Source organism: Triturus cristatus, chromosome 8, assembly GCF_964204655.1.
Source record: "Triturus cristatus chromosome 8, aTriCri1.1, whole genome shotgun sequence".
Lineage (NCBI taxonomy): Eukaryota > Metazoa > Chordata > Amphibia > Caudata > Salamandridae > Triturus > Triturus cristatus.
Window position 1 is genome coordinate 751,447,067 of NC_140591.1, and position 8,741 is coordinate 751,455,807.

Below are 8,741 nucleotides of genomic sequence, written 5' to 3' on the forward strand. Positions count from 1 at the left end.
CCTCGCCATTTGGTCTGCAGCTTGCTTATCTCAGTATTGGTAAGGTGTGTCTCCTGTACAAACACAATTCAGGCGTTTTGGCGTTTTCTATATGAGTATACGGCATAGCGTTTGCTCGGTGTATGGAGGCCCCGGGCGTCAAGCGTTAGGAGGCCGATGTCAGCATACTGTGTTGTTATAGCCATAAGGGAATGTCAGTGTTCGCTAGAATGGATTGTGACAACCGGAGCATAGTGACCAATGGGTTACCTATTGTGTGGGGAATACATATGATACCCACTGTCTCCCATATACGTGTTTCAAGCACGCTGTTATATGAAGTTCCATGAGTAGGTGAGGTGTGTCTGAACAGGGCAAAAAAACATGAAACTGGGGTCGGGGAACGTTCCCAATGCTGAGGACCCATCGCTGTCCACGATACGTCCAAACTTACTTTCTTAAAGAGGGAGAGTGCAACAATACATGGTGGAGGTGGCAATACTTGCGAGGCGTTCCATCAATCGGGCCTTGGTAGGATCATTGAGCGTTGTCTGAAGCGTGCTGGATCATGTCTAGGTCATGTGTGCTCAATGAATGAGTACAGGCTGTAGAAGTCGTATAGGATTGTCGGTGGAGTCATCTTAGGCAGGGAGGGAGTTCATTTGTCCATCCAACATAGCATCGGCTTTCTGGGGGGTGACCAGGGGGGTGTACTTGAGCATGTTCCAGAGAGAGTTCCTTCGCTGTCGTCCTCCCCTTCTGATGAGAAGATATGTGGGGCCCGGTCTATGTCCTATGTATGGGGATGCCTGTAGGTCAATCACCGCCTGTAAGACCTCACGTCTCTCCTTCATAATTTGTTCCAGGTCCGGGAAGTCGTGGGTGCCAGTCCCGAGCTTTCCCTTCGCCTCCTTGCGTTTTTGCTTTGATTTGCACCTCCTGGCACGTGGCGATTTGAATGTCGGCTTCGCATGGATTCAGATTTGGATTGTGGCTTTCAGTGGTGGGACGCCCATTCATGTGCCTCCTCTGCATTCGCGAAAAAGGAAGTGGAGCCATTGTAGAGGATTTTGAGGCAGGCAGGGAACAGGAGGGAGTATTGTATATTGTTCGCGCGTAGTTGTCGTTTTATTTCCAGAAACGATGATCTTTATTGTTGCACTGCTCGTGCATAATCCGGGAATATCATAATCTGTTTGTTTTCTACATGCAGATGACCTGTTTGTCTGGCTGCTCGGAGTACTGCGTCCCAGTCTCGAAAGTGTAGGAATTTCTCCAACATCGGTGTAGGTGGGGCTCCTGGCGGGGGTTTGCAAGCTGGAACTCGGTGGGCGCGCCCAATGGAGAAAAATGCTGCCTGTCCGTTGTGGGGGTGAAGGATTTCACCCAGGTTTCCATATATTCTAGCGGGTTTCGGCCTTCGATTCCATCCGGAAGGCCTAGCACGTGAATGTTGCAGCGTCGCGAACGACCTTCCAAATCGTTCGTACGTTCTTCCATAGTGGATAGGTGGTTCAGGACGTCTTGCAGTGTCTGCTGGTGCGCCATGACGGTTGGTTGCAGCTCAGCTAGGTCCTTCTCCCCCACCTTCCCTTTGTCGGCGAGTTTACGGTGGTCGTCCTGTATGAGGCTAATGTCCGTCGCAAGGGTGCCCAGTCGTTTCTCCATGGAGATCCTGGATTGTTCAATAGCCGTTAGCACCTGATCCAGCTTGTCCGAAATTGTTGGGTCAGGTTGGGGTGTATTAGGTGCGACCCATGTCCGGGTGTTGGGCATGTTTTCTAGGGCGGTCTCGTGCACTGCAGTTTGCGGGGATGCTCGTGGTTTCCCCATTGCGGCGATAAGGTGAGTGTCACTGGTCCCAGGCGCCGTCAAGGGTTATGAGGTGTGGGGCCTGCCTCTGTGATGTCCCCATGCCGGATTTTCAGGTCCCAGTGCGAGGCTGATCTTTGATTGGCGAGGCGCTGAGTCATAGGGGGTCAGTGGGCCTCTAATGGGGGGAAAAGGGTCCGGTTCCGGCTGCCAGTCCACCTCCCCGCAGGTTTGGATGAAGGGTGGCCGCTTCCTGGGAAGGTGTGGGACGCTGTGCCTGATGCTGGTGGGGTGGGAGGTCTTGGGGCCTCTGAGGGAGGAAAAAGAGGGCTCCCAGTCCAACCGCCCCAGTGTCCGGTTCACCTCCCTGCAGGTTCGGATGGAGGGTGAGTTGGCGGTCAGTTCCCGCTCTTCACTTTCAGCAGAGGATATAGGCTGGTGCGGGGGAGCTTTACCGCACCGCCATCTTAAGGTCAGGCAGCGTCCCCCGTAGGTGCTTGAAGGTCCTGCTGATGTGGGAGGAGGGGGGGGGGGTTCACCTTCGTGCTGCCACCCGCTGCAGGGGATCTGGCCGCTCACCTTTGTTTCACTGTTTCGAAGTCCGTGGATGTTCCCTGGGACCCGGTCTCACTCTTGTCGTCTGTCATGGGTTTTCGGCGCCATTTTGGAACCAGGCAGCCTTGAAGCAGAGTGATCCTGCGGACCCTTGCTGGATCAGGGGTGACGGTCGGTCCGTCCGCACCGTAGGTTGTAAACTGCGCCTCGGACCCCCTCGCAGTGGCATTGTGGGTCCGTGTCTACACCAGGCAGGTGGCAGTCGATGCGATTTACGTGGTGTTTGGGCCCCCCTTGCTGCATGCAATGTCCGCTTTCCTGCGGGATCTAGGGGTTAGCTGGGGTTGTCATCCGCAGCCACTGTGCCCGCCGTTGGTTTGCTAGTCCCGTCGCCAGTGTTCGACCCATGGTTTAGGGTCAGTCACTTAGGGACTGCAGTCAGGAGCGGGCAGGCGCCATCTTGTCGCCGAGAGCTCAGGTGAGGTTTCCAGCAATTTTCCCTTGGAGGGTCCAAGTTTGTCGAGGTTTGGGGGCACCGTTGGGTAAAGCTTGCCTTCCGATGTTTGAATACCGCTTCAGCCGTCCAGAACGGCGCTGGAAAACGAGCAATGTGCTTGCCTGATCGCGGAGCCTCAGCAGAGCTCGTCCGCCATCGTAGCCGACTTGACCACGCCCCCTTTTATTTATTTACTGATATGGGATGGATCAGTTAATCAAAAAAAAATATGAAGTAGCACAAAAGCGCTCTTATTTAGAAAGTGGAAGGGCTGGTAGCAATTTGCTGCCTGGAGCTTTTTAAAAAACAGCTTAAATACGAAGAAAAAATGTAAGAAAAGAAACGGCTTCGCTAGTGGGCAAAAGGGGGAGTGTGGGTATGAGAAATTTTCAGTGGGGGAGTGGGGGTAAAAGCAGCTCATGAGGGAGAGCAAGATGGGGGTTGGGGAGATATACATAAGCGAAAGACAGCATTATAGGATGCAAGGGGACGGAGTGAAGCACAATGCAGAGAGAGCAACACAGGGAGAGGGAGGATAGCTCTGGCATGAGAGAAAAAACAGAGTGCAAGGGGGGGAGACAAGCACAACAAGCATTGGCATAGCCAATAGGTTCCGCCTTTGGGACCTTATAAGTATTTAGTTATGAAGCACAATATCCTTACTGCAACAACATTAACTGTTGCACAGCTAAACGCTTATAAGGTCCCAAAGGCGAAACCTATTGGTTATGTCTATCTATCTATCTGTCTGTCTATCTATCTTTCTATCTATCCATCCACATATATATGTGTGTGAGTGTACATACAGACACACGTGCACAGCACTCACTTGTTCACTAGATAGGACTGTAGATGTGCACATATCATGTGGAAATTCCTCATAGTCTAACCCTACATACTGAAGAGCACTCTAAAAAGCCGAATAAATCAGAAATACTTTGTAAACATGTATAATGCTTTTAACAAGTCTTTTGTGTGCCTGAACACAAAGAAGGTTTTCTTCCCAAATAACCTAAAACTGCTGACGAGGGGTCATTTGATGATACCTGGCACTTCCCGCCTCAGCACTAAATTTTTACGAGTCGAGGCGCTAAATAGTACTTCCCCAAGACAGTAAACCCGAGGCCACATCCTGTTGTATGCAAATCCGCCAATGTTAGGATATGTAATGAGGCCTGCTGCAGGGTACCGTTTCGGAGTCCTGCATCTGATAGAAATGATCGGCTCGGGGCAGTCATTTTGAAACCTTCACTCTGTCACTGCTGTAAATGTGAAAGCTTCGCTGGGGCAGGGAGAGGTGGAGTGGTGCAGGTTTACAGTAGGATTCTTTGTGAGAATCATGTGATGCGGGTGCCGTCCCAGTGACTGGGTCTGGCTGTGCACGGAAATGGCTCTGAGTTTTTAAGCCGGGTATCAGGAAAAAGAATTGGGGAGCGGATATGGGGACACGCGAGTCACAACCCCCCCCCCCCCCCCGCCCCCCCGCTTAGTTTAAGGGGTTGCTGGGGACCCAGGGTCATTTCTTTGACGTCATCAAGTTCTTGCACTATATTTTTTGCACATGTAAAAAATAGTAAGCCTTTTAATTGTGTCCAGTTAATCATTAAAACATTCTCTGTGCTCTGTTTAAAACAGTCATTGTGTTTTTCCAATTTCCACCGGAACAGTTCGTATTTCTCCGAGTTCTGGGGCTGGGGGAGCCTCGCTAGCACAGCCTTGGAGGGCTGACAGCGCCTGGCGTTGCTTAGGGGTGATTTAGCGTTGTTTGGAAAGCACAGGGCCTGCTGTGCTGGGTATGCAAACTGCTTCCCAGTTGGTTACCCGTTTTAAGAAGCAAGGTTCACACGTGCTTCGGGCCGCTTAGGACCCTAAATGTTGGTGGCTAGAAGACAGGCAAGGACAGGCTTTTCTATTTCCTGTGGCGTTCGAGGGTGTGGGGAGCAGGCAAGTCTGAGCGCTGCCAGGGCAGTACACTGGTGAGTCAGGTCACAGCCTGTGAGCTGTGCCCAGACGCCTCCGATTTTCCTTTCTTGTTTGCTTTGTTCATATTTCTCGACCAATTTCTTTTAAACTCTTTTTATCCGCAACCCACCCACCAGAGAATAAAAAAAAGTACACATTGGATCGGGGATACTTGTGAAAAAGAAGTCAGCTTAACTGAAAAGAGAGATCACTGTGTGCATGGCTGCCCCTGAATAGTGTAGACTCACAAAACCCCCTTAAAAGTGCCACTTAAGTCAGTTTCAAAGTAGAGAGGGGAAACAAGCCCGCGAGTGGTGTGCGCGCTTAAAATACAATAAAAAACGGCGAGTTGTGCCCGCGCGCTGGGGAGGGTAGTTTGCTCTTTTTCAAAGCACATACTTGTGCTTGTGACGCGCCGCTGCGCACTCCCGCAAGGCGTATGCCGCCACAAGCACAAGTATGTGCTTTGAAAAAGAGCTGCACGACGGCTAAAGGTCTCCTATGCAGCGCATGCGCGCTGCGTAGGCGAGACCTAAAAAGGAGACACATGGACAACTGGAAACACTCTCATCGAGTGCTTAAGCAAAAATAAATAAGTGAGCATTGAAAGGACACCAGTAAAGAGGATAGTTTTCAAAGGAGGGACAAGCACAAGATGGACAAGGCAAACTATTGAATAAAAAAGAAATAAGAGTGAGAATAAAGCCATCAATGGTAAGCAATGGGCGAACTTTAAGCCCGTTATACATTATAGGTTTGCTAGCGATAAGTGTTTTTTTAACCAGACAGTTGCAGGGTCTGGTAGCTTCGACCAAAAAGGAGTGTACACATACAATACAGTGTGCCAAAATTCAAAGTTGAATTCGGACCTAATTGCCACTTCACTAGGATTCATGAGCACATCCTCCTAATCCGAATTCTCAATTAGGCCCAGGTCGCCCTCCCCTTATGAACCATTGGGTGGCTTCATCTTCACACTCCTTTTCCTGCTTTTTATTCGTTAGCTTGTGTGGTCTTTCTTTCCTCTTCTTCTATTTGTCCCTTCCCTGAAGAATGAAAGCATTATTTGTGTCCTTCCACTGCTCATTTTTGGGGCATTACTTTTTTCTCTTGATTTAACCACTCCACAAGAATGCGTGTCTCCTCAGTGTGCTTCTCTTCCTCCCTTCTTGCTCATTGTAGTGCTCTCTCTCTTGCTCGTGTGCTTCTCCCCTGCCCACTCCCATTAAACATTCAGAAGCAGTGCCTAAAAAAGATTCAGAGTGTACAAAACTCAGCTGTGCGGCTACTGTCTAATACCCCTTGGTACAAATCTGTTTCCAAAGAGATTCGCAGCCTGCATTGGCTTCCTGTAGTACAACAGATTAAATTCAAGGCGCTGTGGCTGGCATACAAAGAACTGCACCACCCAGGTCCGGTCTTTCTGCAGGACCTTTTTATCTAGTATGAACCAACCAGACATCTTCGGTCTTCAGGAGCTAAACTCCTGACAGTGCCCAGTATCCGAACATCACTTTGGGGGGGGCCACAGCTTTTGCTTCGGCACCTCTAAACTCTGGAACTCTCTTCCGAGTGAGCTCAGAAGTGCGAGCTCCCTCTCCTCCTTCAGGAAGAGACTGAAAACCTGGCTGTTCCAGAACTAGACGCCCAAGCAGGTCCACTGTTGTCCTCAGCGCCAAAACACCTCCGGGTATACGTGCGCTTTATAAATCACAGTAACATTAACATTGAGCTCTTGCCCGTGTACTTCCCCCACCATGCTTCACGTTGTGTTCTCTCTCCATTAGTTTGGTTCCCTCCCGGCATCCTCCGGGTTGCTTTCACCCATGGGTGCCCCTCCATTGCTTCCACTCTGCCTCTATGTTGCTTTTCCCGCCCTTCCTCCGTGATTCAGTCCCACCACTTTGCGTATTGCTTCTGCCCTCCCACCATCTACATTACTGTCTCTCATCCATTTTCTTGGAGCTTGACTCCATAAGAACCTGAGGATATTTGGATCTGCTTCACCAGGGAACAAATACTGCAGCACCACTTTCTAAAGGGGAGCAGTGGCAGTAAAAGCCCTGTAACCTACAGTCACAGCCTGGGGTGTCACAGTGGAGGAGGCCAAGCTCTCAGCTTTTTAAGTTGCACAACTTCCTCCTCCCCCCCGCCCCACCCTGTAAAACCAGTTGTGCTCCTGTCCTCCAGAGATGCTACGGAGGGAGTGCTGCAGAGGAGCAAATCAGTCCCTCTTTCTTTCTAGTCCACACGTTTTAGACTTGATTCTGCCCATTTCTGACTGTCTGTGCGGACGAGGGGGACAAACCACAACCCCCAGCTTGCTTAACAGCTTGGACGCCGCCAACGCTGCAATCTATGCCACAGGAGGCGCATAAAACTCTGCCAGGGCTCCCGCAGCACAGGATGCACGCAAGTTTGCCCGGGCAAAGCCCGGACCTAGGGCGGGCCCGTCTGCACCCATCAGCAACAGGAAGAGGCAGCGCCTCAAGAAGAATTGTACAGCTTTACAGTTTCCTGTCGAGGAGCAATCCACTGGGGCTGTAAATGTTGATTTACTAAGTGTTTTTGAGCACGGCTAGTACCCATAACTTATTGTTTGGTCAGGAACCTTTTTTTCATTTCAATTAGAGGGGCAGAAATGTGGAAAAGGAAACACCCTAGCTCTGCACTAGCTAACTCCCCACCAAAGTCAAGGCAGTCTATTATGAACTATATAACAGGGGCAATGGGGGCTATAGAGAAGCAAATTCTAAGTGTGGAGGAAACTTTAAGCAGCTGCTCTGAGAATGTCCCTGAACCAGTAACTTCTTGTCTAATCACCTTAGATACAGTTCAAACGCAGACAGAGGGAATTGGTTTTTCAAACAATGACAACAGTGATTCTGTGCATAATTTAATTTCACCAGGTACTTTGAATACCCACCCTCATCCAAATGCATGAAGATTCCAAGTATCTCCCGAGCTGATCCCAATGTGGCTCTACCCGTCAGGGCAACTGAAGCTAAGAAGAAAGTTCTAACACAGAAACCGGCAGCGACTCCAAAGCCACCTAGAACTGCCAATAAATTACTATCTGCTTCACCGTTGGACTGTACTGCATTGGCGACATCTATCCATGCCCTGACTGACCGCATTAAGATTTCTGTTTGCACTCTTACAGACCGATTGAAAGCTAACTTATATAGAGCGACTAGGTGCCGTAAATATCCATAGTGGACTAAACGTTCATGTCAGGGATAAGATTGAAGTGACGCCACAAGCCTCCATACCTAGTACTTCCTTGGGGGGGGGAATGGGGGGGGGGGGGAGATCTTCCTCCACCCACGCTACCCACCCCACCATTCCTTTGCATGTCAGCGATCGATTAGATCTTCCCCCCTCTGCCACCCCATATGTGATTGTTTTGGCTAATGTCCCGACCTTAGGTGCTCCTCTACAAGAAACATGGGACTCGCTTAGAAACAAGTCTCTTAATTGGTTAAACTCTAGAGTTAGGATAGGGGGAGCACTCTTTGCTGATTTTAAGAGGGTGAGAAGGTTAGGGTGGGTGGTAGGGGCCCCAAGGTGTTTCAGGGTGACTGCGTGGTGCTTTCTTTTAAATTCACAATGCGTACTAATCTACATCAAATCTCAGTATTGCCACTTGTTTTTTATTATAAGCCTCCATTACAATTGCCTAGCCAGCGGTCTTTTGAGACGCGGCGATCACCCCTACTACGATCAGGCATTCAACTACCAATCTTAAATTAGAATAAGCCTTTCTCCCCGTTGTATGCCATTGCAACATCAAATAGATATGATTGTCTCTCTAGTCTTACTGGGGTAGATTGACTTCAGGTCGACTCAATGGTAGGTGCACCTGCTTATAATTATGTACCTACTTTTCTAACGCCTGTTAATAGCTCATTAACTTTTAGGGGACGTATTGGACGCT